The sequence below is a fragment of the Erythrolamprus reginae genome, chromosome 3, assembly GCF_031021105.1.
Source record: "Erythrolamprus reginae isolate rEryReg1 chromosome 3, rEryReg1.hap1, whole genome shotgun sequence".
NCBI lineage: Eukaryota > Metazoa > Chordata > Lepidosauria > Squamata > Dipsadidae > Erythrolamprus > Erythrolamprus reginae.
Genome location: NC_091952.1, coordinates 178241831 through 178268397, shown reverse-complemented (window position 1 = coordinate 178268397; position 26567 = coordinate 178241831).

The window sequence follows — 26567 nt, the reverse complement described above, 5'->3', positions numbered from 1 at the left end:
GAAATTTTTCTTGAAGCCGCCGGCATGAAAGATGCGGATGACAGCCGGAAAAGGGCTTTATTTCTAAACTATTGCGGCACGCAAATTTTTGATTTGGCCGGTACTTTGACTGACCCTGAACCTGCTAATTCAGTGCCATGGCAAACTTTGAGGGAAAAGTTGGCGACTCATTTTAAGCCGACTAAACCTGCGAGGGTTTTCAGACACCAGTTCTCCCGAATGGCTCAAGCCGAGGGGGAAACTATTAACCAGTTTGCCACCCGCCTCACGACCATATTAGCGAAGTGTCAATTTGAAAATCCTGAGGCAAGATTGACAGATGCCATTATCTTTGGTATGAAAAATGTGTCCATCAGAAACAAACTGCTTGCAGCCGACGACTCTTCCCTTCAAGATGTCATTAAGGCTGCTCAGACAGCAGAAATTGCGGAAGCCGCTGCAGCTGAATTGAAGTCTAATGACAAGCTGTCTACTGTGTGCAAAATTGCTGCGGCTCCGCATGCCCACATCAATCTTCCACATGATTACAACTCCTCTGATTTCGACGCGTATGAGGACTACTGCTGCCAGCTTCGGGGACCTCCTGCCAGACAACCTCGCCAGCCCTTCCCAGCCTGTGCCAGATGCCAGGGTCAACATCCACAGTCCAGATGTCCCTTCAAGGACGCCTTCTGCCGCCGCTGCGACAAACGAGGCCACATCGCCACCGTCTGCCGAGCCACACTGCCCGATGACATCCCCTTCAATCAGGACCTGCTGCCTACCTTTCCTACTCAACGGTCCTACCGCCCATTCAGGCAACAAGGACGAGGAAGCCGGAGGCCGTGGAACAACCGAGGTAACCGCACACACACAGACTGTGCCACCTACCCACCTACCCCTAATAAAATTGTTGTCCCTCTTTTGCTAAATTGCCACCCATGCCACATGCCACCCATGCCACATGGGATACGGGCTCCAAATTTACCTTAATGCCGTGGCATAAACTGAGACTTTATATGCCTGACTTATCACGGGACTCTTTGCAACCGCTGGACATTACAATCAAGGACTTCCAGGGACACCCGATCAGGGTTTTGGGTAGCACTAGGGTGCCGGTAATGTTTAAAAATGTTCATCATCTGTTACCTATTCTGATTGTTGAAGGGGCTAATCATTCCCATTTGGGTCTAAATTGGATGGCTCCCTTAGGGTTAGCTGTTACAGGTCTTCACAAACTGACTTGTCTGAAGGTACCTGATTTTGTACATGAATTTCCTGAGGTTTTTAAGGACGGGTTAGGTACATATAAGGGTCCCCCAATTTCTTTCTCTTTAGATCCTGCTGTTCCCCCCCTTCGATTGAAACCTCGCAGGGTGCCGCTGCCACTAATGGATAAATTGGATGCCCAGTTACAAAAACTCCAGGCTCAGGGGATCTTGGTTCCTGTCGAACATGCCCCATGGGAAACCCCTATTGTAACCCCCCTAAAGCCTGACGGATCCCTGCGGGTTTGTGCGGATTACAAATCTACCCTCAATAAGGCGTTACAGCACAACTCGTATCCGATACCTGTAGTGCAGCAGTTGCTGCATACCCTGGGGTCTGGGAAAATCTTTGCGAGGCTGGACCTCGCTCAGGCATACCAGCAGTTGCCCGTCGACGATGCCACAGCTCTAGCGCAAACGATTGTAACCCACAGAGGCGCCTTTAAATGTACGCGCCTGCAATTTGGCATTAGCGTAGCCCCGGGAATTTTCCAGCAGCTCATGGAATGCTTACTGTGGGGAATTATGGGGGTGGTCCCCTATTTTGATGACATCTTAATTTGTGGGGACACTCCAGACCAGTTGCACGGCAGAATCCGACAAGTTCTGACCCGATTACAAGCTAAAGTGTGTGTGGGGAACCCCCTCGGTAGATTTTTTAGGATTCAGGATAGATGAAGCAGGGATACATCCCACTAAGGAGAAGATTAGAGCCATTAAGGACACCCCCGCCCCCACCTGTAAGACGGAGCTGCAAGCCTTTCTAGGGCTATTGAATTTTTATTCTGTTTTTTTGAAACAGAAAGCCTCCGCAGCTGAGCCGCTTCATCGACTTCTCCACAAGGGAGCGCAATGGGAATGGGGTGAGACAGAATGACAGGCTTTTAATGCTGTTAAAAACCTCTTAACATCGCAAAGTGTTGTGGTCCAGTACAGTTCCACGTTGCCCCTTAGGCTTACATGCGATGCATCCCCGTATGGGGTGGGTGGGGTCCTAGCCCATGTATTACCTAGTGGCCAAGAAGCACCAGTGGCCTACTTTTCAAGGACATTGTCCCTAGCAGAACGCAATTATGCGCAAATAGATAGAGAAGCATTAGCATTGGTGGCTGGGGTGAAAAAATTTCACAACTACTTATTGGGGAGACCATTCCAATTGGTCACAGACCATAAACCGTTGCTAGGATTGCTAGCCACCGGGCGGCCCACCCCTCCTTTTATGTCCCCCCGCATGTCCAGATGGGCTATTTTTCTGGCAGGCTACGATTATATTCTTGTGCATAAGGGGGCTCTCTAATAAATCATGCAGATGGGTTGAGTCGCTGTCCATTGGGGCAGAGGGTGGAGGACCCAGCCCCTGCAGGGGATGTCCTCCTCATTGACTTAGGCACACCATCCCTTGTGACTGCTAAAGAGGTGGCCATTGAAACCAAACAGGACCAGGTGTTAGGGAAAGTCCTGCAGTACATTCTGAAAGGGTGGCCACCAAATGGAGAAGACCCCTCAGTGGGTGAATATAAAACTAAGAGGTTGGAACTCTCAGTGATGCACGACTGTATCTTATGGGGTGACAGGGTGGTTATCCCCACTGCTCTGAGGCCACAGGTCATGCAAATGCTGCATCAAGGGCATCCAGGGGTGGTCAGAATGAAAGCCTTGGCAAGAGGATACTTATGGTGGCCAGGGTTGGACAAGGGAATTGAAGACTGGGTTGCCACATGTAGCCCATGTCAGGAGACAAGGCCAAATCCCCCCAAAACCACCCCTGCACAGTGGGACACTCCCCAGGGGCCTTGGTCAAGGGTGCATATTGACCTGGCTGGGCCGGTGGGCAACAATATGTTTTTGATTGTGGTGGACGCATACTCCAAATGGCTAGATATACTGTTATTAGGTTCCACCACATCTACAGCTGTGATACATGCACTAAGGAAACTGTTTTCAACTCATGGGTGTCCAGATGTCCTGGTCTCGGACAATGGGCCCCAGTTTACTTCCAGGCAACTAGCAATGTTCTTAGCCCACCTGGGGGTCAGACATGCCTTGATATCGCCCCACGCAGCTTGGGCTAATGGGATGGCGGAGAGATATGTCCGTGTGGCCAAGGAGGCCATCAAGAGGTCATCACCAGGGGACATACAGGAGAGACTGGATACTTTCCTACTCACACAGCACATCACGCCAAGCCTAACAACAAATAAGAGCCCTGCCGAGCTACTCATGGGGAGAAGGTTGAGGTCTCCCTTAGATAGGCTGCACCCATCTTATGTAAAATTGAAGCCTGAGAATGTAACAACCCCTGAGCGCTCAGTGTTTGTGGGTCAAAATGTATATGTCAAAAATTTTGACAGGGGCAGACAGTGGGAGAGTGGAATAGTGACCGATCAAACAGGTCCAAAAACTTATATGATCAAACTTTGTGATGGCCGCCTCTGGAAGAGGCACATAGATCATATACGGGGGAGACTGGAAACAGCCAGTATAAGGGAAAATATGGCTAACACTAGTAATGGGGTCTCTGCTCCTTCACGCCCCACAGGGAGTTATTCCAGACCTAGCAGAAATCAGGAACAAATAGACTGGGACTTACCTGGGTTCAGTGACCAATCCAGCGCTGCCTCAGCTCGGTCATGTTCCAGCCGTGGAAACTCTGCACCAATGACACCCGAGGAACCATCATCTTCTGTGGACACCCAGGTCCTCAACGAGCCTCGCAGATCAGAGCGAACACCCAGGAGGCCTGCCCGTTTGGACAATTTTATTACTTGTTTGTCTGAATAAACATCTGTAAAAAATCCAGCCAGAAGGAGGAGGGGTGTTATGTCCAGAGTTTCCACAAAATTCTGTAACTAGGTAAAGTTTAAACATGAGTTGTTAAGCAAGATTCACTATGTACAATAAGGATTGTTTACCTGCCTCTCATTGGCTGCGGTGGTTTGGCGCCAATCTTAGAGAGCTGTCAGGCGTCGCTTGTTGCTGGGCGAAAATGTATAAATAGAAGTACCTCCGGTCTTACGCGGCTTCTGTCAGGCATGCGCCAGAGTGAAAGCGTTTCCACGGCTTGTTAGTCTCCTGTTGAGAATAAACCATTGAAGTTAAAAACCGTGTTTCTCGGTCATTTCAGGGTCCTTTTAGTGGTGGGATGGGTCTTGAGTTTGTTATTTACAAAATTGTAGAAGTTACAGTTGGATTTGGTGCACAGAATGTTTTGTTTTTGTTTGCTGTGATAGTTGAAGCATTCCATCTTTATTTGGTGGCATATATTTTTGTAGCGGTTTTTGAAGTTTGCTACATAACCTGTTTCGTTTTTTCGCCAGAGGGATTTTTTTTATTGTAGCTTCCTTAATGATATGTGTAGTTTGTTTTTCTTGGTTATAGTGGTTATTAGTGGTACATAGTTTTTTGACTTTGAGCAAGAAGATGTTATCGAGGTCATTGGCAATGTTACAGCCAGAGGATAGAGTTTGCCAGTCAAGAATTGAGAGGTCAGCATCTATGAGTTCATAGTTGGCTTTTTTAAAGCTGTACTTGGGTGTCCCATTATTAAGGTGATTCTTGCATTGGTGTAGATTGAGGCTGAAGTCTATCATGCTGTGGTTCCTGTTAGAAAAGGGTTCTTTTATTTGTAGTCAATAAATTGTGCTTTTGCTGTTGCAGAATATGAGGTCAAGGCAGTTGTTGAGTCTAGTATTGTTTGTTACTAGTTGGTTGAGTCCCAGATTGGTAACAGCATTGTATAAGGTTATATGGATGGGTTCAGTCGTGCATTCGTTTAGGGTCTGTTGTGGTTAGCTCTGGCCCAGCTCCTGCCCCAAGGAATGTGCAGGTGGATGTGGGGGAAACATCCACATGCCGCAGGCCTGTTTTGCTCCCGATGGAATCTGCCAATGAAGCCTCCTCTGACCAAGGAAGCGTGAGTGACAGGGAAGAAGGGAGTTTGGCAGACAGCTCAGGAGGAGATCAATCATCTGTATCATCCCTGGATTCTGAACAAGAATTAATGACACATCCATGCATGCGTAGAGTGATGCATAGGAGACAACAACTGAAGGATTATTACAAGAGAAAATGAGGCCACCGGTGGTTGGGTGGGGCTGGTGTAATTAGTGCTACAGATAAAAGTGCAGCCTGGTGTTTTAGCCTCATGGCAGTTTATCTGATTCATTGTTTCATCAAGATAGTGGTTTTTGTGTTGTTCAAGATTGTGTGTGGACTCTCTGGACTTTAGAATTGGACTCAATTTCCCAGTTATTGGGTGAGCAGTTGGACTGCATTTAACCTGTGCCTTGTGTGTACCAGAAAATCCCTTTGACATTTAAAAAGGGAGCTGTTTCTGTTTTTCTGTTTATAAAAACATTTGGGTTTTCCTTTTATCGTGTGGTGTGTGTCTTCCTGGACTAATTACCCTGTAATTACGGGTGGTTGAAACACACCAGCAGAACAGGGTCCAGTTAATGTGAGGTAGATTGACGTCTCCAAGAAAGATAAGGGGGTATGGGCAGGAGGCTGCCTACATTAGCAGTGAGGTTATTGGGCTTTAGTTTTTCCTAGGCCAGTCCTTGCACCGTGTTTGGCATTTTTACCGGTAGGGATCCCCGCCTCATGAAGAAAAGGTACTTCAGTAGCCTTACTGAAAATAAACAGCCAGCCCAGGAGAAAACCAGAAAGCTTGAAGAAAGAAAAATAGTATTCTGGGGAAAAAATAGTACAATCAAACTGGTTTCAATATTTACGTTAATGACATACATAGGAATGGTTAGGATGCAGTATTGTAGGCAGACTCTGCCCACTGCCAGGAGTTCAATCTTGATTGGCTCAAGGTTGACTTAGCCTTCCATCCTTTCAAGGTTGGTAAAATGAAGATCCGGATTGTTGGGAGCAACATGCTGACATTTGTAAATGACTCAGAGAGTGCTGTAAAACACTACAAAGCGGTATATAAATGCTTTGGCTATTGTAAGTGTTTACCTTTCAAGGTTGCAGACACAGATTGCTCTGTCATCTGCACCTCTATAACTGTCTGGTTTGGTGCTGCAACCCAACAAAACCGACACAGACTTCAGAGGACAATCAGAACTGCAGAAAAAACAATTGCTGCCAACCTGCCTTCCATTGAGGACCTGTATACTGCACAAGTCAAAAAGAGGGCGGGAAAAATATTTGCTGACCCCTCACATCCTGGACACAAACTGTTTCAACTCCTACCCTCAAAACATCACTACAGAGCACTGCACACCAAGACAACTAGACACAAGAACAGTTTTTTTCCAAACGCCATCACTCTACTAAACAAATAATTCCCTCAACACTGTCAGTCTTTCTACTAAATCTGCACTTCTATTCTACTAGTTTTTCTCATAATTCCTATCACCCATTTCCTCCCATGTTGACTATATGACTGTAACTTGTTGCTTATATCCTAAGATTTTTATTAATATTGCTTCTTCATTGCTTATTTGACCCCTATGACAATCATTAAGTGTCGTACCATATGATTCTTGACAAATGTATATTTTATTGTATGTACGCTGAGAGCATATGCACCAAGACAAATTCCTTGTGTGTCCAATCACACTTGGCCAATAAAATTCTATTCTATTCTATTCTATTCTATTCTATTCAGAAGGTGACAGCTCATCTATCAGAAACTGTACTTTTCCCAGAATCAGAAAAACAATTCTTTCTTTTTATTATTTTTTAAAAAATATGTATTTTCATACTTGCAAACATTCCTCCATAACTATTCTGTCGTTCCTCATTATAATAAAAATATTCTGCCCCTGGTAGTTTTGTCAGGTTGCTCCTAATCTTATCTCACAGCAATCATAAGAAATGACGGCAAACATTTTTCTGACATATTTTCTAGAATTCGGGAGTCCAAAAATGGTGCAACCCCTTGACATAAAGAATGTACTCCTCAGAAGAAGAAAAATTCAATTTAAACCCTTCAATCTCAGAGACAAACCAGTGATGATCAAAGGATAAGACCACCCAAAACAGTAAAAAATGAATATGAAACATGAGCTATCCAGAATTCTTTATCAGTACGAGGGCCCAAGAAGCAGCAATTGTTGCTGCAAAGACTTTACATAGGCTTTGCCCAGATGCATTATGTTGACTCTTTTCCAGTTTTGATCATTTGCACAACTGCAATATAAATATAGCATTTTGCAATCATAATTAGACTTATGTACCGCTTCACAGTGCTTTTACAACCTTCTCTAATGTCAGCCTATTGCCCCCAACAATCTGGGTCCTCATTTTACCTACATCGGAAGGATGGAAGGCTGAATCAACCTTGAGACTGGTGAGATTCAAACTGCCCTAATTACAGGTAGCCAGCAGGCAGTAGAAGTGACCTGCAGTACTGCACTCTAACCACTGCACCACCATTCTTTCCATATTATTTCAAAGGGATCCTGGTATTCTGTCCAGATTAGTGAGTATGTTCATGAAAGGTTATAAGGATTTATTTGTCATTACTGATAGTCCTCAAGTTAGGATCACAATTGAGCCTAAAATTTCCATTGCTAAGTGTTGTGGTTAGCTCTGGCCCAGCTCCTGCCCCAAGGACTGTGGATGCGGGGGAGACATCCACATGCTGCAGGCCTGTTGTGCACCCGGCGGAATCTGCTGATGAAGGCTCCTCTGACCAAGAAGACATGAGTGACAGGAAGGAGGAGAGTGTGGCAGACAGCTCAGAAGGAGATCAATTATCTAGCTCCTCTTTGGATTTGGAACAAGAGTTAATGATACAGCCACGCATGCGAAGAGCGATGCATAGGCAACAACAACTGAGAGATTATTATCAAAGAAAATGAGGCCACCTGTGGTTGGGTGGGGCTGTGGTAATTAGTGAGGCTGCTATAAATAGCAGCCTGTGGGTTTGGCCATTGTGGAGGATTATCTGATCGTTGTGTTTCGTGCCTGCCTTGCTGACTTCGACTTTTGTGTACTGATTTTTCCCCGCTTTGAAACTAAACCAGAGCAAAGTGTGTTTCACTTTGTGAAAGAAGAAGGACTGTGAATTGTCTCACAGCTGCAAGCTAAGTATCTCAGAACTGGTAAGGGACTTGTACAAATTACCAGTTTGTTTGGAGACGAGTGCTCTTTGCTATACAAAAAGAGTGCTTAGTTCATTTGGATTTTTCAGTATAAAGAACATTGTTTTGAATTGTCAAACGTGTGTGTCTGACATTTGTGTCCTGTGAATTTTTGGGAGGATTCTACCAGAGACCTCGACAGAACACTAAGCAAGACAGTTGTTGAGTTTTGCATCCTTGTATGATCTTTCTTGCCACCATTGCTGAGCGGATTCCTGCATTTCTTATGTTAGTAACATGGTTGAGATTGAGAAGATCCACATCTACAAGGGAAGGAAGGAATTGCTGCCTTATACGTAACTGTCTTTCTTCCTTTGCATCTCTGCTGGCAAGAAGAAGAAGAAAAGGAGAGGGGGAGAAGAGAGAGAAACATTCCTTAAACTTTGAATATGAAAAATGAACCAAGAACTAGAAGTGAGATAATCAACTAGCTTCCAGCGGAAGTGTTTTGAAATTTTGGAATTCTAATATTTTTAAAAAATCAAAATATATGCACAATTTGGTGAAATACCTACGGACACTTACTTATTTAGAATAATTTTGTGTGTAGGAGAGAAAACAGGGGAAGAGTCAGCAAGAGTCAAATATAAACAACTTCAGGAATTAAATGCGATGATAATTCAAGTTATTTCTAGCAAACATATTATCCTCCTAGATAGGATTGAAAAGAGATGGAAAGAAGATATAATGCGGGTCATAAAAGATGAAAAATGTTGTATTCTTTGAAACGGCGGACATAAATCTTTCCCAAAGCACATGAAAAGATACCGCTCAAGAATCAAGCATAGCCAGTTCATTTGCTTCATTGACTCATTACTTAGATATTTTATACTGGCCTTACTGTACTCCACTAAAAATTCTTTAGGTACGCTGATGGGCTAAATGCTGTGGAAAGGTTATTTTATACTACCAATTTGTGTCCAGGTACTGTACTTTTAAATGTATATGGGGATCACAGTCTCAATATATTTTTTATTTATTTATTTATTTATTTATTTATTTATTTATTTATTTATTTATTACTTACTTACTTACTTACTTACTTACTTACTTACTTACTTACTTACTTACTTGTTTGTTTGTTTGTTTGAGATGTATGCCACCCCTCTCCGAGGACTCGTTTTTTTAAAAAAAAATATCTGGGAATCATGATCTGTTTGTTATAGTACACTAGATATTAATAAACCTAAGATTTGATCTGCACCAAAAGCCAGGGTGAAATCTAGCAGGTTCTGACAGCTTCTGGCGAACTGGTAGCAGAAATTTTAAATAGTTCAGAGAATTGGTAGAGGAAATTTTAAATAGTTCAGAGAATCGGTAGAGGAAATTTTAAATAGTTTGGAGAAGTGGTAGAGGAAATTTTAAATAGTTCGGAGAAGTGGTAGAGGAAATTTTAAATAGTTCAGAGAATCGGTAGAGGAAATTTTAAATAGTTCAGAGAAGTGGTAGAGGAAAATTTAAATAGTTCAGAGAAGCAGTAGAGGAAATTTTGAATAGTTCAGAGAAGCGGTAGAGGAAATTTTGAATAGTTCAGAGAAGCGGTAGAGGAAATTTTAAATAGTTCAGAGAAGCGGTAGAAGAAATTTTAAATAGTTCAGAGAAGCGGTAGAGGAAATTTTGAGTAGTTTGGAAAACTGGAAAATACCACCTCTGGCTGGCCCCAGAGTGGGGTGGGAATGGGGATTTTGCAATACCCTTCCCCTGCCACACCCACCAAACCACACCACGCTCACCGAACCATGCCCAAAGAACTGGTAGTAAACAAAAAATGATTTTACCACTGAGCAAAAGGGCTTCAGGCCAGCTTTGCACAAGCAAAACCCACAAGCAACAGCACAATCCGATAAAGTTAAAACTGGAATTTCAATGCCGTAAATGTGGATACAGACAGCACGATATTCTGTTTCGAGAGCAAGGCCTAGGACTGAGACTGTCAGTATTTGGTGCAGAACAACTTAAAGACAGCACACTGGTACCTCTAACTACAAACGCCTCTACTTACAAACTTTTCTAGATAAGAACCGGGTGTTCAAGATTTTTTTGCCTCTTCTCAAGAACCATTTTCCACTTACAAACCTGAGCCTCCAAAACTGTAACCGGAAAAGGCAGGGAGGAGCCTCCGTGGGGCCTCTCTAGGAATCTCCTGGGAGGAAACAGGGCCTCCCCCCTCTCTGTGGTTTCCCCAATTGCACGCATTATTTGTTTTTACATTGATTCAAACGTAATTGGATCAAACTGTTGTAGAACCAACACCTTATATGATAGTAAATTTAGGAGCTGTACATTTTGCTAAACCAAACTTTTTACAACTAAAAATGGATATAGTATGAGAGGAAGTATTTGTTTGTTTGTTTATTTGATTTTATGCCACCCACTCCCTAGTGTTCTGTCTGGGTGCCCCCAGACTTCAACACCAACTGGAAAAAGCAGCCAGACACGCTGGTAAAAGCAAAAGCACTTTATAGTTTGAAAAATAAACACAGAGAAAAACCTGTTCTTCCCAACAGGCAGGCTATGAGGCTTCACAGCAAAGTCCTGACGGCCAGACAATACAGCAGACTTCTTGCTGGCACACACACCACTGTAGAGAATAAGCCCCCACGCCTTTTTCCCCAAGGTTTCAGCCTTCAAGGCCACAAGCCAGAATCAGAGACGCCAAAGATCACAGCCAGGTCCCAGGACTCCCAAAGATAATACTCCACAATACAGGAAGGGTGGGTCTGCCTTTTCAGCCTTTCTGGGGAGAACCACACCCAAACCCAGCTGTTACCTATTTAGGACTGGAAGTACCTGGCTAATTGTCCCCTTCGTTGTGCTGCTCTTCTCTGCCTGTGATCGATGATGGCTTGAGCATTTTCATCTAAGGACTCCAGGCTGCTTGCTGGGGAGAGCTCCACCCCGGGGGATTCTGGCTGTTCTCCCTCTCCCTCAGCCTGATATTCCTCCTCCCCTTCTGCCTGGGCCTCCTCCTCCTGTTCCTCATCCTCCCCCTCTGAGCAGGGAGCCGGCAGAGGTTCAGCCGTTCCCTGAGGAGCCTCAGATGGAATCATAACACCTAGGGACCCTGGGCAGCTCACAACAAAAATTAAACATCCATATAAAAACAGTTTAAAAACAACAAAAATAAAACAATGAAACCCATGCATACATATATGGCCGGATCTCGGTGGTTGCTTCTCGTCATTTGTGCTTGTATTCTGTTCCTGCTTTTGATTTTTATTACACTAATAAATTTGATGGTTTGACAGCAGTGCAAAATAATTCTGGACTGGAAATCCAAATCAGATAAAACTCTGCTTAAATTCTTGAAACTGCCCTCAGCCCCCGCCCCAACTTCATTTCAAATTCCGTGACTTGGCAAGACTATTAAGAGCGTTTAAAGATCCTGTTCAGAGATTTTAAGAGATGTTACTAACTTTCCTCTTGAGTTACTATGCTTTATTGGAGCTCGTCCTGATTCGCAATTCACACATTTTCATTTGCTGTTGAAAAAGACTGGGTCTGAGGTTATATAAAGGGCCTTTAACCGCTCCTTAAGTTGGCAGAAAATAAAACTGACTTGAAACTTGTCTCTATTGTCAATCCCTACCCTGCCTCTGTTTCCAATCATTGCTGTTACCGTATCTCTTTGCAACAGAGGTGGGGTTCCTCCCAGATTGCATCGGTTCTATAGAACCCGTAGCAAACTGCTGGTGACGTCACGGTGACATCATGGAGCCAGTTCTGTTGGTGTCATCTGTTTTTTAAATTTTATTTCAATTATATACATTTTAAGAGATATTTTCTCAATAATTGCATCTTTAGATTCATCATCAAAACAGGCAAAAAAGAGTAAGTGAAAGAGAAAACCATAGACAAACCAAAGACAGACTGTACATAACCCATCTGTTCTGTCGGGCTCTCTGGTAGAATCCTCCCAAAAATTCACAGGTACAAATTTCAGACACACACACATTTGAAAATACAAAACAATGTTCTTTATAATGAAAATTCACTTAAACCAAGCCCTCTTTTGGTATAGCAAAGAGCACTCGTCTCCAAACAAACTGGTAATTTGTACAAGTCCCTTATCAGTTCTGTGATACTTAGCTTGCAGCTGTGAGGCAATTCACAGTCCTTCTTCTTTCACAAAGTGACTCACACTTTGCTCTGGTTTAGTTTCAAAGCGGGGAAAAATCAGCACCCAAAAAGTCAAAGTCAGTAAAGCAGTCACGAAACACAATGATCAGATAATCCTCCACAATGGCCAAACCCACAGGCTGCTATTTATAGCAGCCTCACTAATTACCACAGCCCCACCCAACCACAGGTGGCCTCATTTTCTTTGATAATAATCTCTCAGTTGTTGTTGCCTATGCATCACTCTCCTCATGCGTGGCTGTATCATTAACTCTTGTTCTGAATCCAAAGAGGAGCTAGATAATTGATCTCCTTCTGAGCTGTCTGCCCCACTCTCCTCCTCCCTGTCACTCATGTCTTCTTGGGCAGAGGAGCCTTCATCATCAGATTCCACCGGGGGCAAAACAGGCCTGCAGTATGTGGATGTCTCCCCCACATCCACAGTCCTTGGGGCAGGGGCAGGGCCAGAGCTAACCACAACACCCATCCCACCTATGCTGTCTCATTGACAGCTTAGTTTAAACTTATCGGTTTATCACACAATGAATACTACCAGCGGATACTATTCGGACATAAGTATAGCCAGATTTCAAATATGTGTCATCTTTTTTTAATTTTTAATTTATGTTTTGATTTTTTTTGTGCTGTTTTTTTTTTTTTGTTCTGCACATACAGGCAAGTCAAGTTTCAAACACTGCATGTGCTGCCATCTTGGTTTTGGCTTTAAAAAAAATATTATTATTATTATTTTAATTTTCAGCACTGCACATGCAGAGGCGTAGCCACGCAGCCTGAAAGGAAGCGAACCAACAGCGAGGTAAGTTAGAACCCACCCCTACCCTGCAAAGTAATGGATCACAGAGCCTAGCAGATTTTCTACATGTATTTAGTAGGTAGTTCTCCTGGCTTGAAGAGATCCATCCTTGGAAAAGATACCGTAGATTTTGCAGATGTGTCACCTTGCATTCCAGGGAGAGCCATCAATGCAACAGTCCAGAAGTTGACGTCACCTCATAGATCTTGCATGACTCTTCTGTCTAGGCATTTATTTTTGTTAAGGTTAACACAATTGGTTAAATTCAACTGATGTGTTTAATCAAACGGACAAAGAACAATTGGTTGACATGGATTATTTATTTTTCAAAGGGATCCTTGAACTATCGATAGTTTGAGGGTAAAGATTCATTCTCCAAGCTTCTGGGTTGGTTTTTGAACATTTTGTTACCAGGCTAGATAATATCTTCAGTGAAATTTAGGGGGTGCTAGCGGCAGTGTTGACACACCCATACCTGAAGCCTTTATAAAAAGGAACACCGCTGAAGATATTATTAGCCTGGTAACGAAACATTCAGAAACCAACCCCCGGAATCAGCTCCTCCCAGAGATTTGGACTGCCCCCAACCTCCTTGCCTTTCGTAAACTCCTCAAAACCCATCTTTGTCGTCAAGCTTGGGGGAACTGAGACATCTTCCCCTTGCCTATGTAGTTTCTGTGCACAACATGACTGTATGTATATTTTTATTTACTGGTTTTTTTTTAGATTTTTTATATGTATAATGGCTATTTTAGATTTTAATTATTAGATTTGTCACTACGTACCGTTTTTATCACTGTTGTGAGCCGCCCCGAGTCTACGGAGAGGTGTGGCATACAAATCTAATAAATACAAATACAAACCCAAAAACCCGGAGAGCAAACCTTCACCGTCATCCTACACCTACAAATATCCGCCACTATTGCCTATCTATAGATTTTTTTCCCCAACAGCATCCTCCATTTTCCATAAATTTGAAACTCCCTCGATTCACAGTTAAATTATGGTTGGGAGGGAGGAATAGAAGAGATGAAAAAAAAAGACCATGAGTTCAAGTCTTGCCTTAGCCATGAAAGCCAGTTGGGTAATTTAAGCCAGTCGCGCTCTCTCAGCCCAACTCACCTCACAGGGTTCTGGTGCAGAGGTAGGTTTCAGTAGGTTCTGGCCCTTTTCTGGGGAACTGATAGTGGAAATTCTGAATACAGTGTTCCCTCGATTTTCGCAGGTTCGAACTTCGCAAAAAGTCTATACCATGGTTTTTCAAAAATATTAATTAAAAAATACTTCACATGTTTTTTCCCTATACCACGGTTTTTCCTGCCTGATGACGTCATATGTCACTGCCAAACTTTCATCTGCCTTTAATAAATTTTTTTTAATAAACTTTAATAAATAAACATGGTGAGTAATAATCTAAATGGTTGCTAAGGGAATGGGAAATTGCAATTTAGGGTTTTAAAGTGTTAAGGGAAGGCTTGTGATAGTGTATTTACTTCCGCATCTCTACTTCGCGGAAATTTGACTTTCACGGGCGGTCTCGGAACGCATCCCCCGCGAAAATCAAGGGAACACTGTAGTTCGGAGACCCAGTAGTGGAAATTTTGAATAGTTCATAAAACTAGTAAATTCCACCTCTGACTGGCCCCACCTCCATTTATTCTCTGCCTCCCAAGTCCCAGCTGATCAGGAGGAAATGGGGATTTTATTTTTATTATTATTATTATTATTATTATTATTATTATTATTATTATTATTATTATTATTGAAACTTAGAAACATAGAAGACTGATGGCAGTCTAATTATTATTAATTAGATTTGTATGCCGCCCCTCTCTGTAGACTAGATTTTGCAGTAACCTTTCCCTGGAGTGGGGAGGGAATGGAGATTTTGCAGTATCCTTCCCCTGCCATACCTACCCAATCATATGCTCACCAAGCCATGCCCAACGCTACATGCCCACCAAGCCACGCCCATCAATCAAACCACACCCACAGAATGGTAGTAAAAAAAAATTGAGTTTTGTGGTGGAGAAATAGGAAGAGAATGGTATATTGGATATCTTCGCTACCTTGAGTTATTTATAAAAATAATAAAGGTGGGACAGACTCTCCACACACGTATATAAATCCAAACTCTATTTAGATTGTATAATTTGTATATTGTATATTTTTCTTCACACAATGAAAGGAAATAAAACTTTGCATAGTATCTTTCTAGTGACAGAGGAGCACTCCATGTCTTATCTGGCTCACTATATTTGCATATCTACTTACAGAAGCATGGAAAAATGATCTTAGTAGCAGAATGTGGAAGAACAGAAGCAATATCTCCACAATGGGAGAAAAAAAATCTTCCCCAACATGTAGTTATGCACAAAGTCAAGTTATGCATTTGAAAGAACTTCACTTCGGCCCATCACACAGTCAGACGCTGCCAAAAGGCAGTGTTTTTACAAGCACCTTTCACCAACTGCTTACATTTTAACCTAGAATTACAACACAGGGACATCTCGGTGTTGCCAAACAAACTCCTGCCCCATGTTTAACTCTTGTCATTTCACTTTCAAGAAACTATTCCCGGTATGCTGTGGAATGTGGTTAATGTTACCTTTGATTAAGTTGCTCAGCCAGTTGTATTAAGCCCATTCTTTTCTTTTTCGGCAGCCAAAGAGGGCGTGAGTTTAATATTTCTAGAGCAAAGGAAACTTTGACATGTATAACTTTTCATTCTTCTGCGAGAAAAACTACACGTTCTGAAACCTAACATTGTACGAACTCAGTGCCAGAATATCTTGAACTGCAATGAAATATTCTTTGCACATTATGTCCATGTTCAATCCTTGGTATTTTCAGATAGGACTGGGGGGAAAAAATCCTGCTTCACTCCTAGGATTGTTAATACGGCACCACTGACTCAGGAAGTTACCATTCACTTTATGAGAATAATTGATAAATCATTGCAAGCCCCATGGTTTATGTTCTGTCGGGCTCTCTGGTAGACTCCTCCCGAAAATTCACAGGTACAAATTTCAGACACACACACGTTTGAAAATTCAAAACAATGTTCTTTATAATGAAAATTCACTTAAACTAAGCCCTCTTTTGGTATAGCAAAGAGCACTCGTCTCCAAACAAACTGGTAATTGGTACAAGTCCCTTATCAGTTCTGTGATACTTAGCTTGCAGCTGCGAGGCAATTCACAGTCCTTCTTCTTTCACAAAGTGAAACACACTTTGCTCTGGTTTAGTTTCAAAGCAGGGGAAAATCAGTACACAAAAGGTCAAAGTCAGTAAAGCAGTCACAAAACACAACGATCAGATAATCCTCCACAATGGCCAAACCCACAGGCTGCTATTTATAGCAGCCTCACTAATTACCACAGCCCCACCCAACCACAGGTGGCCTCATTTTCTTTGATAATAACCTCTCAGTTGTTGCCTATGCATCACTCTCCGCATGCGTGGCTGTATCATTAACTCTTGTTCTGAATCCAAGGAGGAGCTAGATAATTGATCTCCTTCTGAGCTGTCTGCCCCACTCTCCTCCTCCCTGTCACTCATGTCTTCTTGGTCAGAGGAGCCTTCATCAGCAGATTCCACCGGGGGCAAAACAGGCCTGCAGCATGTGAATGTCTCCCCCACATCCACAGTCCTTGGGGCAGGAGCTGGGCCAGAGCTAACCACAACAGTTTAGTTCCAAGCCAATTTTTCCTGCTTTGCTTGAACCAAGTGGCTTATCGAATTGAAGAGGGAAGGAAAGTTCAGACCCCATTGGAAAGGGATCTGATTTTGCTTGCATTGGCAAACCCGTGAAGTTTTCAGGAAAGTGGCAGAGTTGGGGGGGGAAATGTGCATTTGTAATTCAGCTCACATTGTACAGGAAATACTGGGACTTAATCATCTAATGAAAATAATTAACTTCTATTGAATTGTTTTTAATAGAATTTAATAGAAATGGGGCTTATGGATGAAAATTACTCCCAATTGTGTACATAGAACGATTTAGTTCAACTGGATTCGAGGCACAACCTCAACTTAATTTGAAGCAGAAGGTAATAGATGAATTTAGGACAGTAGATGATGTTTCTTAATTAGTAAATCCTTAATATTGTTTTGATTCTCTCACTGGGTACCATACCATCAACATGAAAAGAGAGGGAAGGGCGGAGAGTTAAGTAAGAGAGATAATGCTCTCTAAGACATCAATGCTCAATATCAAGCAATTTCTCCTTATCTTCAGCTTTTTGATAATTGCAACCTACCTGCTGTTCTGCCGGGCTCTCTGGTAGGAGCCTCCCAAAAATTCAAGGGTACAAATTTCAGACACACACACACGTTTGAAAATTCAAAACAATGTTCTTTATCACAAAATTCAAAATAAACTAAGCACTCTTTTTGTATTGCAAAGAGCACTCGTCCCAAAACAACCGGGTAGTCTGTACAATTACCCTTAAGCAATCATTAAGTACTTAGCTAGCAGCTGTGAAGAAACTTCACACCCCTTCTTCTTCCAACGAAGTGAGACACACACACACACATGTTGCTCTGCTTTGGTTTCAAAGGCGTGAAAAATCAACAAAGTCCAGAAAACAGCAACACACGATTCGTGAAGAACTGCGATCAGATACTCTTTCACAATGGCTATTTATAGCATCAGCCCTAATTACTGGAGCCCCACCCAACCACATGCCGCAGGCCTGTTTTGCTCCCAATGGAATCTGCCAACGAAGTCTCCTCTGACCAAGGAAGCATGATTGACAGGGAAGAGGGGAGTTTGGCAGACAGCCCAGGAGGAGATCAATCATCTGTATCATCCCTGGATTCTGAACAAGAATTAATGACACATCCACGCATGCGTAGAGTGATGCATAGGAGACAACAACTGAAGGATTATTACAAGAGAAAATGAGGCCACCTGTGGTTGGGTGGGGCTGCTGTAATTAATGCTACAGATAAAAGTGCAGCCTGGTGTTTTAGCCTCATGGCAATTTATCTGATTCATTGTTTCGTCAAGATCGTGGTTTTTGTGCTGTTCAAGATTGTGTGTGGACTCTCTGGACTTTAGAATTGGACTCAATTTCCCAGTTATTGGGTGAGCAATTGGACTGCAGTTAACCTGTGCCTTGTGTGTACCAGAAAATCCCTTTGACATTTAAAAAGGGAGCTGTTTCTGTTTTCCTGTTTATAAAAACTTTTGGGTTTTCCTTTTATCGTGTGGTGTGTGTCTTCCTGGACTAATTACCCTGTAATTACAGGCGGTTGAGACATGCCGACAGAACAAGATGCATCCAAATTTTCAACCTCTTTTGGGGGAGAAGGTACGTCTCATACTCTGAAAAATATGGTAATTCCCATCGAGCAGAGGGGGAATTATATAGGCTTTTTCTAACTTTCTGGGCAAACCTTAATCAGAAGATGTACATGAGGCATCCTGAACGTCTGTCAGCAGTATATAAATATAATTGCTATTTAAAAAGCAGCAGCTTCTGCAATAAATTAGTTAAACAAATATTTTATTCTTGCTTGCTGCTGCTTCTACTGCTGCTGCTGCTTCTGAAAATAGACTGCTTGACAGATGGTGAAACTGCCACTCAGGGTTAGCAGAAAGACATGCCTGGCAGGGCACCTGCCCTAGAGAACATCACCAAGGTGAGGCTCTGCAGGTAAGTAGAAGTCTCTCTTACCTGCAGTGCTGCACGCCTCACTGTGCCACACAATGATGGCGGACCTATGGCACAGGTGCCACAGGTGGCACATGGAGCCACTACTACTGGCACGTGAGCCATTGCCCTACCTCAGCTTCAATGTGCATGTGTGTGCCAGCCAGCTGATTTTTGGCTTGCACAAAGGCTCTGGGAGGACATTTTTTGCTTCCAGGGAGCCTCCAGAGGGGTAGGGATAGTGTTTTTGCCCTCTCCCGGCTCCAGGGAAGCCTTTGGAGCCTAGGGAGAGCAAAACATGAGCCTACTGGGCCCACCAAAAGTTGGAAACAGGCCCTTTCCAGCTTCCAGATGGCCTCCAGGGTCCAGGGGAAGCTGTTTTCGCCCTCCTCAAGTATTGAATTATGGGTGTGGGCACTCACACATGCTTTATTTGTTTTTTTGTTTGTTTTTTGTTTGTTTATTTGATTTGTATGCCGCCCCTCTCCGTAGACTTGGGGCGGCTCACAACAACAATAAACAATTCAAGACAAATCTAATAATTTAAAACATTAAAAACCCCATGATTAAAACAGACATACACACAACATACCATACATGAATTGTATAGGCCCGGGGAAGATGTCTCAATTCCCCCATGCCTGATGGCAGAGGTGGGTTTTAAGGAGTTTACGAATGGCAAGGAGGGTAGGGGCAGTTCTAATCTCAGGGGGGAGCTGGTTCCAGAGGGTCGGGGCTGCCACAGAGAAGGCTCTTCCCCTGGGACCTGCCAAACAACATTGTTTAGTCGACGGGACCCAGAGAAGGCCAACTCTGTGGGACCTAATCGGTCACTGGGATTCGTGCGGCAGATAGCTCACGCACACGCTCTTTCGGCACCTGAGGAAAAAAAGGTTCGCCATCATTATCAATGTGTTATTTTACTGCCTTTCCTAGGGCAAGGTCCAGGTGAGAAAATTCAGGACAAGTTGGAAAGAAGATGCAAATCTTTGATCTTTGCAGGCAAGGGGATTCAATCTGTCAAAATGTGACCTCTGGACCCATTAGCTGCCCCTAGCTGTTTTGTTAACCTTGGATATTTGGGGCACTGTTGAAATACAGAAATATGACAGTTCTCCATTTCCTGTTCTTTAATGCCTGATAACCCCCTCTTCATTATTTCTGGCCAAAACAGCTGGAATACGACATCATTTCATTTAATCTTTTCACTTAATTAACAACAAAAGCAACATTCGGTGATACGTTCAACTTTTGGTAACTTTTTGGGTAACTTACATGGACCCAACCATACAAGGTTTTGCTTTCCAAAAGTGAATTCATTTATTCTAATAAATAGATTTATTCTGAAACCTACCATTTAATAAAAACAATGCACTGCAATATTCACAAGCCTAAAATTGACCAAAAGCAACAGCACCTTCCAACTACAATATGTACAAAGTTGTATTGAGAGAACAGCAAAATGTAATCCAGCAATTAAGGGATTAATTTAATCCCTTAATTTTGAGAGGAAGGGGATGGGTCAAAATAGATAATGTCTGTTTTAATACATTTTGCAGTGTTTGTGTTAAATTATGGCTATGTTCATAGCCATCGCTGATCAGAATCTTTTTAAATTCCCTTTTTTTTAAAAAAAATAGTTTTTGTCATGGTTTCTGGAAGAACCATCAAAAGCATGGTTTACACATAATGTAACTCCCAGAACATTGGGTGGGTTTACTTATCATGTTAAAAGCAATAATAGACAAAACACGTTACTGGTTTAGTATGGTGTAACAATTAAATTCATTGGAGTAAATTTAGAAATAATTACCTACTAATAAGGTTCACAAATCAGCCCATGGCATTTTTCACTTGATGTAAAGATTTATTTCCCTAAATTATTTTACCATCTTGTGAAGAAGTTGGCTTTATTTATTTATTTATTTATTTATTTATTTATTTATTTATTTATTTATTTATTTATTTATTTATTTATCAATCAGATTTGGTAAATAAATCTGACTCGGGGCGGCTCACAGCATTAATAGTACAATGTAAACAAATCTAATATTTAAGTTTAAGTTAATTTAAAACCCCAATTTAAAAACCAATCATACATGCTAGCATACCATGCATAAATTTTATAAGCCTAGGGGGAGGGAAAGTATCAATTCCCCCATGCCTGACGACAGAGGTGGGTTTTAAGGAGCTTACGAAAGGCTAGGAGGGTGGGGGCAACTCTGATATCCGGGGGGAGTTGGTTCCAAAGGGTTGGGGCCGCCACAGTTCCCTTGGGTCCTGCCAAACGACATTGTTTAGTTGACGGGACCCGGAGAAGGCCAACTCTGTGGGACCTAACTGGTCGCTGGGATTCGTGCGGCAGAAGGCGGTCCCGGAGATATCCTGGTCCAGTGCCATGAAGGGCTTTATAGGTTGTAACCAACATTTTGAATTGTGACCGGAAACTGATCGGCAACCAATGCAGACTGCGGAGTGTTGGTGTGACATGGGCGTATTTAGAAGCACCCATGATAGCTCTCGCAGCTGCATTCTGCACTATCTGAAGTTTCCGAACACTTTTCAAAGGTAGCCTCATGTAGAGAGCATTACAGTAGTCGAGCCTCGAGGTGATGAGGGCATGAGTGACTGTGAGCAGTGACTCCCGGTCCAAATAGGGCCACAACTGGTGCACCAGGCGAACCTGGGCAAACGCCCCCCCCCCTTATGAAAAGATGGCCCTATCTATATTATGGGGGACAATGGTAAATTCCTTGGAATTTATTAAATTCCTTTTCATTCCCTGTCAGAGGGGAGTCCAGAGGGGATTTTAAACATTTTCTCATAAATGAAAACACTCGGAAACTTCCAAATTAAACCCCTAAGAGTAAAAAAAAAAATACTTTTTTTTATCCTCATCTCCAATAATAGGGCCAACAGTCTGGTTTTCATATGGTTGTTTAGACTTTAGTTACCCAAAAGGTCTTTTAAAGACACCGTTTCAAGGTTTCAAATTGCAGGAAATGTCCTTGAGACCAGAGTTCTATTAAGTAGAAAATGCTATGAACGATTTTGTGAAAGCTTTCCTCTTTGTCACCTGGTTTCTTATTATCTGCAAGTTCACAAAATGCTTTCAATTTTAAGCTTCTGCTGACTTTATGTTCGTATAGGAACTGACTATTGTGCGATGCAGCTAATGGGAAAATGTCACTCCTACTTTGATGGAAATTGATTCCTTGCAGATATTCTAGGAGATCACTTGTCTAAATTGGCTTGTCTCCTAGCAGCCCACAACTAAACGCAACCGCAAAGGATGTTGGGTTTATAACAGATTAAAAGAAAAAATATATATTGTTTCTTTTAGTTTTATAAATGTAGCAGCTACTATTGTTATGTCACTGGCCCACATTCTCCCATCCTGGCTATGCTGACCTTTTATTTACCGAATAAAAAGTGATAACCCTACCAATGCTTATTCCAATGGAAAAGGAACATTATCCATTTTAAAGTATGGGTGTTTTATGTGCATGTAAAATTTAAAAAGTATATTAAAAAGTGTAGCAGGCTGCAAGGCTGGCAGACCATTGCATCCAGTAATGGGCTACCAAAATTTTTACTACCAGACTGTGGGTGTGGCTTATGCAGGACACCCTGCCTTTTCTTTCAACATCTTTCAGTGCAAATTGCCAGACCCATCCTTGAATACAGTTCATCTCTCTGGAACCCATGCCACATCTCGGACATCAACACCCTTGAAAATGTTGAAAGATACTTCACCAGAAGAGCCCTTCACTCCTCCACTCGAAACAGAATACCCTACGAAAGCAGAGTATCAATCCTAGGTCTAGAAAGCTTAGAACTACATCGCCTAAAACATGATCTAAGTATTGCCCACAAGATCATATGCTGCAACGTTCTACCTGTCAATGACTATTTCAGCTTCAATCGCAACTACACAAGATTCAAACTTAATATTAACCGCTCCAAACTTGACTGTAAAAAGTATGACTTCAGCAACCGAGTTGTTGAAGCGTGGAACTCATTACCTGACTCAGTAGTGTCAATTCCTAACCCCAAACTTTTTTCCCTTAGACTATCCACGATTGACCTCTCCAGGTTCCTTAGAGGTCAGTAAGGGGCGTGCATAAGTGCACCAGTGTGCCTTCCGTCCCCTGTCCAATTGTCTCTCCTTATCTCATTTATCTTTTCTTCCTTTCAAATATATTTACCTATACTTTTATATCTTTTCTTCTATTCTTTTATTTACTTATATTATTACATATCTTTCTCTTCAATGTGTATTATGTATTGGACAAAATAAATAAATAAATAAATTGGGTGCTCTGGGGTGGAGCTCCATTTTCACTACCCTACTATTCCCCACCCCCCAAATCCAGGCAGTAGCCCACCCCTGATTGCATCCCTAAGCAGCTCCTTTATGGTGAGCTGTCTAAATGAAAGCAATTGCACAGGGGACAACGGAAGCGATACAAAGACACGTTGAAAGTTCCCTTCAAGTCCCTCTATATCGACACCACCTCCTGGGAAACCCTGGCACAAGATCGACCAATATGGTACATGCTGATCCATCAAGGCTGCTGGACTTCTGAGGCAAGAAGGACATTCAGAGCAGAAGAGAAGTGAGCACTCCACAAAGCCGGAATTGCAAATACTGCAACAATGGTGCCCACAGCCTATAAAGAAAATCAATATAAAATGTTTTATTGGTGGCACTTTTTTAAAAAAATATTTTTTTATTAATTTTTAACAAGTTTAATATACACACAACATAAAACAGTGCATAGTGAAATGTGCCCACTACCCGAGACACACGCATACCCCACCACCAATCGGGGGTGTTTCTTATATAATCCACTTTGAACCAAGAGCAATATATCTATTTACATATTATAGAGTGATTCCAATTTATTTCTTATAGCTTGGTCTCGGATTCTACTCTCCATATATCGTCTTACTTTGTCCCACCGTCCCATCAGTTGTCTCAATTCAGTTTCATTATCCAAATTTATCCTTTTATCCATAATTTCAAATTGAATATGGTCCACCATGTACCTATACCAATTTTGCATTGTCCATTTTGTCGCATCCTTCCAACCCAAAACTATTACCGTCTGAGCGCTTTATATTGCTGCTTGTTTTATTTCTCTAAATTCTCCCATCGCATTTCTTCTAATTAGTACTGCCATTTCCTTAGTGGTTGTACATTGTATATTTAGCATTCTATTAATGTCCTCTTGCACTTTTTGCCAAAATTCCTGCACTATCGGGCATTCCCAAATCATATGCATAAACACTCCTTTATCTTGACACCCATGACAACAAATACCCCTGACATTCTGCTGAAAGTGTGTGAGTTGAACGGGAGTAAAATACCACTTATGTAATATTTTCCTTCTCATTTCCCTGGTGGCACTTGGCCCCGAACAGATTGGCTAAAATATATCCAAATTATAATCAGGCCTGCTGAAAGTGTAAAAAAGAGCAAGGCACCTACTTTCATACATGGTGGATGTGTCCCAAAGCTAAAAAGTACTGGAGGAATGGATGGTTACAAGAAATAACAGGAATTATGACTGAATTTACCCCAGAATTATTTCTGTTAGGTATTATCAGGAAAATATACCCAAATAATATTAAATATTTATTGCTACATATTGTGACGGCAGCAAGAATCACCTATGCACAAAAAATGGAATGATTCAAAAGTACCTGGAGATAAAGAGATAATTAAAAAAATATATGATTGTGCAGAGATAATTAAATGATAAAAAGGATTCGGACTATTATTCTATCTGGACAATGTGGTATAAATGGATACAAAACGGAAAGCAAGCTCACAGTGAAAATTGGCTTATTATACAAGATTATGTGTACAGATAGTATACGGATAACAATGTAAAAATATGGATGTTGACCTACTTGAAAATATTTGGATTTTTATTTGCATTAGTGTTTGTTTGTTGTGTTTGTCTTTTTTTAATACTAAATATATTTCAATAAAAATATTTTTTTTAAAAACACAATGATGCCCACACATGTCTGCCCAACTTGTGCCCATATAGCCCTTACCAGCCACTTGCAGAGACATGGTCAACAACTCAAAACCTGTTAGATGTCAATGTCCTCTTTGAACACGATGGATGAACACCAAAACAATAGAATCTGGGTAATCACTTAATTCCGGACTGGGAAAAGCGCTAATTAGATCAAACAGTTGTAGAACTGCAGTTGTAGAAATATCATAACCTTATATGATAGTAAATTTAGGACTACCTGTACTTGTTTCCTATTTGCCTACTGCTGCTGTCCAGCCTGAGAATGACTGGCTTCTACTTTGCCAGCGTCAGTTCTTAACATCAAGCCAACTTGCAGGTTGGTTGGGGAAAAGATCAGAAGCAACGTGAGAAAATATTATTTTACTGAAAGAGTAGTAGATGCTTGGAACAAACTTCCAGCAGACGTGGTTGGTAAATCCACAGTAACTGAATTTAAACATGCCTGGGATAGACATCCATCCATCCTAAGATAAAATACAGGAAATAAGTATAAGGGCAGACTAGATGGACCATGAGGTCTTTTTCTGCCGTCAATCTTCTATGTTTCTATGTTTGCAGATGGAGCTCATGAGGCTTCTCCATGAAGTTATTATGACAGGTGATTCTCACAGTGACAAGAAGTCTTGGAGATGTTTCCAAAACAAGCAACAGGTGCGGACTCCCCTGCTTCCACTCACACAGCAGCAACCTACAACAAGCTCCCTCTGTTTTCGCCTGAAAAAGACCCCAAAAAAGCAAGTAGAATCCTGCTGTCTGTCTGTCTGTCTGTCTGTCTGTCTGTCTGTCTGTCTGCCTGTCTGTCTGTCTGTCTGTCTGTGTAGGAGAGAGAGAGATCCTTTGAAAGTCTGGAAACTCACTGAAATCCTTAACCAGTAGCAGGTTGCTACCGGTACAATAAAGGATGGCGCACTGATAGCGACCGCTGCACTGCACATGTAGCTTCAGTTATCTTTTGTGTGCAGATGTGCATCCCAGCATGTTTTTGCTTCTGCGCATACGCAGGAAGCAAAATCTCATGAGGGATGGGCACGCAAGTGAGATTTAAGTGATTTTTTTTTGCTTTTGCACATGCGTGGGAGCAAAAGAATTCACTAAAATCTCTCTCTCTTTTTTAAAATAAAATAATTTTTATTTACATATGGACAATACAAACACACACTACATATAGAAAAAGACAAAAAATACAATATACATCCCCTCCCCCCCTTTGGCTGACTCATCGACAGCCTCCTTTTATATTCTTATACGGTACTGTTACCATTGGTTTTATCTGTGATATATGATTGATAATACTAAAGTTTAATTTCTTACTCTATAGCTTATATAAACATGGTAGGTACAGAAAAAGTTGTATCTTTAACAATTTTTAACATAATTTGTTCCTTATCATGCAGCACTACTAGTATTTCTTCTTTTATTCAACCATATATAGAAATCTTTCCAGATCTGGTAGTATTTTGTATTTTCTTGCTCTTTTAGCTCCAAAGTTAGTTTGTCTGCTTCTGCACAGTCTAGTGTTTTTTTTAATTAAATTTCAATCATTAGTAGTAATGGGCGAACTTTACCCG